This window comes from Halyomorpha halys, unplaced genomic scaffold (assembly GCF_000696795.3).
Source record: "Halyomorpha halys isolate HHAL.00 unplaced genomic scaffold, Hhal_1.1 Scaffold82.1, whole genome shotgun sequence".
In the NCBI taxonomy this organism is placed as follows: domain Eukaryota; kingdom Metazoa; phylum Arthropoda; class Insecta; order Hemiptera; family Pentatomidae; genus Halyomorpha; species Halyomorpha halys.
Genome location: NW_027109449.1, coordinates 1101787 through 1109189, shown reverse-complemented (window position 1 = coordinate 1109189; position 7403 = coordinate 1101787). Strand labels below are relative to the sequence as shown.

At 34.4% G+C, this 7403-nt stretch overlaps 1 long non-coding RNA gene across 1 annotated transcript in view; it reads left to right on the top strand.

The window, feature by feature from the left end:
* Positions 1–328, top strand: part of LOC136795819 (uncharacterized) — a 93426-nt gene extending 93098 nt beyond the window's left edge. Inside the window, exon 2 of the long non-coding RNA XR_010843508.1 lies at positions 85–328. This is a non-coding gene — a long non-coding RNA (uncharacterized lncRNA). The remainder of the gene's footprint in view (positions 1–84) is intronic.
* Positions 329–7403: the final 7075 nt, after the last annotated feature.

Below are 7403 nucleotides of genomic sequence, written 5' to 3'. Positions count from 1 at the left end.
CTATTTTATGGTTAACATATGTGGGTAAGTGCACAAGAGTCCTAGGCCCTGGTATCCTTAGAACTCCGACCACACAACTTTTAGCCACGCCTTCCAAATACTTTACTTTTAAATCTCATAGGCTCTCTACCTCCCCCACCTAGTCTCCTAAAATTATCCGATTGGTCAAAACCCCCTCTCCTATTTCCTTATTCTTACTATCCCCTCTTCTCCAGAGTACATATATATTTTCCAGCTCTGACTAGCTAAGTCAGATAGATATTTGTAATCATTAAACTATGTTGTGTTTGTAATTTGTAAAGAATAAAGTCATTTTAGTCTTCACTGATTTTTTATGTTATTTAATTTGCGTAAGCGATCTCACGGTCAGGCACATTCTCACTGAATTTATAACTCACGAGTTGCATAGATTCTCTTCAGATTCATAGGGGTAATTCAAACAAGATTCTATAACAACAGCACAACTTATTCAGTATTTACAAGCTATTAATATGTGCCAATATAAATAGTCTAAATGTAATTGCAGTGTGTGAGTTTGAAGCACAATCTAATGGTTTAAAACAATTTCTAAATTTAACATAAATGACGCTAGTAGTAAAGATACTTTAATTAAATAAACTCCTAATATAGAGAATACTAAAATGACATGGGTCACTAAGAGGTTCGCATCTTTCTGTTACATTCCACTGTTTTTGCGCCCGGTATCTGAATAGTGTTCCATCAACCAATCACTAAATGTCTCCGAACAAATTTAAATAGTGTTTCAACTATTCAAATTGGAACGATTTAGACCATTTAAAAAAAACACATCAACTAAAAAAATCACTTAACTATTAAGAATTAGAATGGTCATCTAATAAAAAACCAATTTAGGGAGGGATTTTATTTATTTTTAAGTAATTTTTTTCATTTATTTATTTAGTTTTATTTTTATGTTATTTTATTTTATTATGAATGTTTCAGTTATCACTATTACTTACTGCCCAACAACTGCTGATTGTAATATTCATCAATAAATAAAAATTAACCTAAAAAAAAAAAATCTTGACATGAACTGAGGATATTCATAACAACCATGGACACGAAATTTATTTGTTTTCCCTACACCAAAATTGTAGTTTTGACTTTAACTTACTATGTTTTACTTACTTATAATTTTTTTAATTTATTTATTTAATGTTACAACTGTACAATAATAAATACAATAAGTAAATATGTGAAATGTTTCATTTACACTTGAAAGTCTTGGGAAGGAACCACCCGTTGGTGGTACTTCAAGCACCAAATGGGACAAATAACAAATGGGATGTTAAGGTCTTTGTGGATGAGTTTATTTGTACGTAATAAGGAGCATCTAGGATTTTACATAGGCTTTTGGATTGGAAGGATTGGATACGGGAGGAATTTGATGGATTGGTAGACCCCCAGAGCTCAATTCCATATGTCCAAATTGGTCTGATTATCATAGTGACTGATTATCATACATTAGTTTTTGTAGTGATTGGGAAGTTTAGAGCGTTTGTCAAGTAGGTGCAGTAGCATTCGAAATCTACGAGCAGTTTCTTGTCGTTTCAGTCTTGTATGTGGATTCTAAGTAAGTCTCTTTCCCTGTAAATTTTAAATACTGTATTTCCCTTATAAAGGCGAAGTATTGTTATGGTAGAGAGAAATAACACTTTATTAAAAATGTTGTGCTGGCCAAATTCATTGGGATGTATCATACACAGCATACTTACGTCTATCTTTTAATTTTATTATTATAGATAGTCACATTATATTTTTTTCTTATTAAATTGTCAAATTATAAAAATGTTTGAATATGTACTATATAATACATAATTATAATATGTACTTATGTTATACAAGATTTTTCTTTTTATTATTTCTCCTCTTACACATTTTAATTTTATTTGCTAGCTTTTTATTATTCTTTAAATGTGTTTAATTTTTCCATTATTTAAATTCAAAAAAATAAAAGTAAATTTAGGTCAAAAGTACAAAAATTATGTAAACATTCACAATAGAGTAAAAAAATAAATAAATACTTATATAAAACCCAAGGTCGTCTATATCTAACACATGCAAACAAAGATTAAAATAAAATAATGTTTAGCAAAAAGTAATAAATTAATTTTTTTTTCCGATTCCTTTAAAAGATAAAAATAAACATTGATTAGTAAAATGTATTATCTAGTGAAACATAAATCGAATTGAGTACAATATTTTTCTAACGTTGGTACTTGAAGGTATCTGGGGACATACTGGTACTGGTATTTGGTGGGGGGGAACAAGTCCGGCAAGTGGGCCTAGTGGTCCTTTTTGCCAACCCCTCCCGGCTACCTAGGTTTCAGCCGCGTACTAACCAAGGTGGGAGTGTCAAGATTCCTTCTTCGGGACCGCCGAAAAATGAATGTTTAACCACCCCAGGTGGTAATCGAACCCACAATGTTCCGAACCGAGCGCACTGGTACCTGCGCCTCAACCCGCACGGTCGTCACGTCCCTTATTTGGAGACATACTTAACCGAGGTTTGTTTGAAGAGTCCGTTCTACGGTAACTTTACATATATATTTGGAGGTGTGTCCGCGTGATGGTTATAAAATGTAAGAAAATATGATAATTAAAGAGGAAAGATGATAGTATAATTAAGAGATAGAAGTCGAAAACATAGTAGGGAGGGAGGGGTAGAGGAGATGAGGGGACTTAAGGAAGGGTGATGTTGATTGAGTTTTTGGGGCTGTAGTTTTCAAAAGACCAAGGATTAATTCTAAGTGGTAAGTGTGGAAGAAGTGAAATGCTCGGACCCACACCACGTTCTAAAAAACTTCTATGAAATTCAATTGGTATACACCAATTTTTGGAATTGAGGTGGTCTTTATATAACTGATGATGCTAACGAATGATAATTGAGCGAGATCCCTAGTATCAATTATCACTTGCTATGATCAAATATGCATGAGCCGTGGCGACATCTAGCGGAGTAAGTTATTCCGTGTCATATGCTGCCCTCCAACTGCTGCAAAATAGCTCGGCTCCGTTAGGCATGCTATATAAACTTTACCGTTTAGCAGGTGAATCTTGAGCAGTGTTTTTTATTATATTTTTGTTTTACACTATATATAAAATTTTTGCTGATTAATTATTTAAAGTGATTTTTTGTATTAATTATTTTTATTTGACACTTGAACATATTTATAAGTATAGAAAACATAAGTATAATTATTTTAAAAGTATTGTTTTGGTAAAAAAAAACCTTTCAAATCATATAAATATACCTGTAAACCTCATAAAACCAGGTTTAATTAGAAATCATTAATTAAAAAATATGTAGGTTGAAAATTATTAATATAATAAAGTTTATAGTTTATGTACTGATTATAGTTTATGTTTCGATGGTATAGATAGATAAAGGAGGAAATACGTTTGAACAGGCAGATAGGTTTAAGTGTTTAGGTTCTAAGGTTACTAGAAAAAACAAAAATGATGAGGAAATAAATTTTTCAATTTCGAAATTGCTTAGCTTGCGCCTTCTATCGAAAAACTCAAAAATTATTTTTTTCCCTTTCCACTATACTTTATGGGTGCGAGACGTGGACTCTTACGCTAAGGGATGAACACCGCCTTAAGGTTATTGAAAATAAAGTATTACGTAAAATACTATGGGTCGAAAAAAGATGAATTAATGGGAGAGTTTAGAAGATTACTCAACCCTGAATTAAGGGACCTATACCCGGTAAAAATAATTCAAGTTATAGCATTGCGGCGTATAAGATGGGCGTGTAAGGATCCCTAAAATGTTAATAAATACTGAACCAACGAGTAAACGTCAGAGGGGTAGACCGAAACGTAGATGGGAGGAGTGCGTTAAAACTGATTTAGTAGAATTGGGAGTATAGGGGCATCACTGGAAGGGTGTATGTAGAGAGCGTTTAGTGGTATTGGAATCGAACCTTATTATTAGGTTTTCATTATTATTAATATTGTAGTTTATGTACATATTCAAAACAATAAAGATAGATATTAATCTATTAAATAAATTTATGGAATATTTCCTACTACGCTAGTATATAATTTTTATCCCTTGAAGAAACAGTCGCTGTTTCGTTTAAACGGAAGACTTGAAACAACCGGAGACTCCGATGCTGTAAGTATATGTCTATTTTCAATTTGAACACCAGTGCCACATGTAGCCGAGATAACAAGAGACACTCGCTCGTGGAAGCAGCATCTTTTTTTCACTCTATTTCGGTAAAACCTTGAGTGAGTGGAGACATTACCGAAGCCGAGAAGAGAGTAGATGGAGGGATGTGGAGGAGAAGAAGAAAGAAGCATAAGTAAGTCACTTTCCTTTTAAATATGATTTACACCATTACCATTCATCATCGTCATTTAACTGCATATCTACAGTTTTCATAGACCTCTAATCAAAATTAATTAACACGCCTTAACCACAAATGTTCTGTCCCGGCTAACCTTCAAACCCTGAAGTTACAAAAGATTTAGTATTTAACATTTAATACTCTCTCTTGTTCAACTAACCTATAAATTGTAAATAAATTCTCTTTCTGTTACATAATGCCTTATTTTCATTGTAATTAATTTCAATACAGTACAATGTCCAATCTTCTTCTTCTTCTCTATTTTCTATAAGGGTAACTGGGATCCTCAGTTGTCGTAGATCCCGCCCCGTTGCATCCCTCCATCGGCCCTTCGGCCTACCACGTCGCCGCACACCAACCGGGACGTAACTGTAGAGTTTATAAGCCACACTTTCCTCGCTCATCCTCATTACATAGCCAAGCCATTTAAGCCTCTGTATCCTTATGTAAGAGGAGATGCTACATTCCTCCCAGAGCCCAAACAGTTCACCATTTTTCCTTCTTCGCCATTCTTACATACGGATCCTAAAATTCTCCTCAGAATTACCTTTTCAAACCTGTCTAGCAGTTTAATGTTTTTATTTCTCAGGGTCCACGTTTCTTCATTCTATGTGACGATTGGCCTTATCAACGTTTTGTACTTGGTGGTACGGCACAAACAAGTTTGCTTCTGATTAGCTTTACAATGGATAAATAGGCTCTATTTTCAGCAGCAATTCTGCTTTTAACTTCTTCTTCTTCTTTATCCTGGTTCTCATTGATAATAGAGCCAAGGTAAAAAATCTTCTTACTACTTCGAAATTATAGGGGCCGATTACAAAGCGACTCTGCCTATGGTCCAGTGGCCTCTTACCCAACTGCATAATCTTGGTTTTTCCCCATTAATATGCAGGCCCACCTTTTTTGCTTCTATATACATAGCTTCGAAAGTAATCCTAATGCTCTCAGGGAGCTACCGATGACATCGTCTGCGTAGGCCAGAATTTGGGTCCAATCAGCTTATCAAAAGTGAAGTAACGCCGGACGTTATGTTATGTAATCATACTGTCGGTATATCTGTATAGTCTGTTTGATTTCTTATCGATTGTTTTGGTCCTATTCAGTAATTTTCTTTTTATGGTTCTACAACCCGGTTGCAGGTCTTGGCTTCCTCCAACCGTTTCTTTCGAACGTCACGTTCTTGTGCTACCTCCAGCCAGTTCTGGTTCCCAGGATATTATAAGCATCTACCGCTACACCATTCGACCCTCTCACACTCTCCTCCTGCTACCATGAATTGGCTAAATAAGCAGTACTTTCGGTATTTCTCCTTTCGCTATATGAAAATATGCCATACGTATATTAAAAGTCTCAGCTTTATTATTCTTACAACATCAGGTTCTCCAAAGCCATTGTATAACTCCACGTTTGTTCGCTTTTTCCATTTTGATCCAACTTTTTACCTTAGAGGCATTGTCATTAGAAAATCAGGAATTTTTTTTGTATTAGATGAAATGAAATAAAAAAATAAATTTATTCTGGTGCATATGTCCCCTAAGAACCTGGCAGACGTTTAAAAGTCAGTATTCATGATGAAATAATATAAAAACCTTAGGTTAAATTATAATTTATAATAGTAATCAATAATGACTGTATACATTGCTCACAATGATGCAGAGATTTGGTTATGTAGTAGGTGAAGGAATATGTGTTGTTTAAATTAAAAGATGGATGAGGATTGACGAATGGAGATAGGAAGGGAATTCCTGAAGGAGGTTGCACGTATGACGAAGGATTTCTGTGGGAGGGCAAAAACAAATCAATTGGCTGGGATCTCGTGTTTAATGAATGGGTGGATGATCGTGGAGTTAAAAGATCAAAGATATAGGTCGGTTTTTAATTTTAAAAACTTGGGATAGGAAAACACCATGAAGATATTATCTTCGGGAGGTTGGTTAGAGCCACTTCGGTATACCAACCGGAGGCATGAGAGCGCCTGGTAAAACCGAAGATAAATGTTACGAAGCAATTCTTGAGGGTCTTGAGTCTCAACTTTAGACCAGAAGTTAGCCAGGTTAAACAGGAACAGTAGTTGAAGTGGGGGGAAACAAGTAAAGATACTAGGAGATTTCGGATATTCTAAGGAATGGAATCATGGGATTTTAGGAATAGTTAAGTACAGTTATGGATTTGTAGGGGATTTGGCAAATATGATTATTCCAGAAGAGGCGTTGGTCGAAGGTGACACATTTTCGAAGTTATAGGGTTCAATGTTTACCTTCTTATCTGGCTTAGGAATTTACATCTGTCAGATAAACTTGGTTTTTAGCTCATTTACTCCTAGTTTTTTTGCTTAGTAATTATTGAACGATTGTATAAATGATTTTTATTTGGTAATTATTTATAAATATCCTTTTGGTTATACTATTTCTATTGTCATAATATGTTTTATTTGTATTTTTTTTAAACCTTTATCTGTAAATTTGTACATTATTATGCAATAGGGTCACTGAAATGAAGCAACCAATTGAACTATGCTTTATTATTTGATTAATTTAATATTTATATTGAATATTGAAAATAACAAACCAAACGATAAGCCTTTTAGTTGATAATAAATAAACGTCTTGTTAACATTTACCAAAACACCAAATTATGTGGATGCTGGTTACATATTGAATAAGATTCTTGATGAAAAATACTCTCAAAGCCCTCCCTTGACGGGCGGCTTCTCCGAATGTGTCTGGGCTCCTTCAATCAATCACAGCTCTGATGCCCGCTCGCTCTTTCGGAAAACGAGAAAACGACCTACGCATTTATGGAACTCAACATATGATGGATGGCATCAGTTATTTACAAGACTCCATCCAAAGATCCGGTCAGTTTATAGAAGTTCACGTCATGGACGCTTTTGCGTGAGTTCTGTGTATTACCAGCTCTGCTTTCACTCTTTTTAGAATTCATTCCATCCATGTTCCCAACTTCTTTGATATGATAAACTTCCATCTCCATATAGGTGCGGTCTAAAAAATAAAATAACTTACA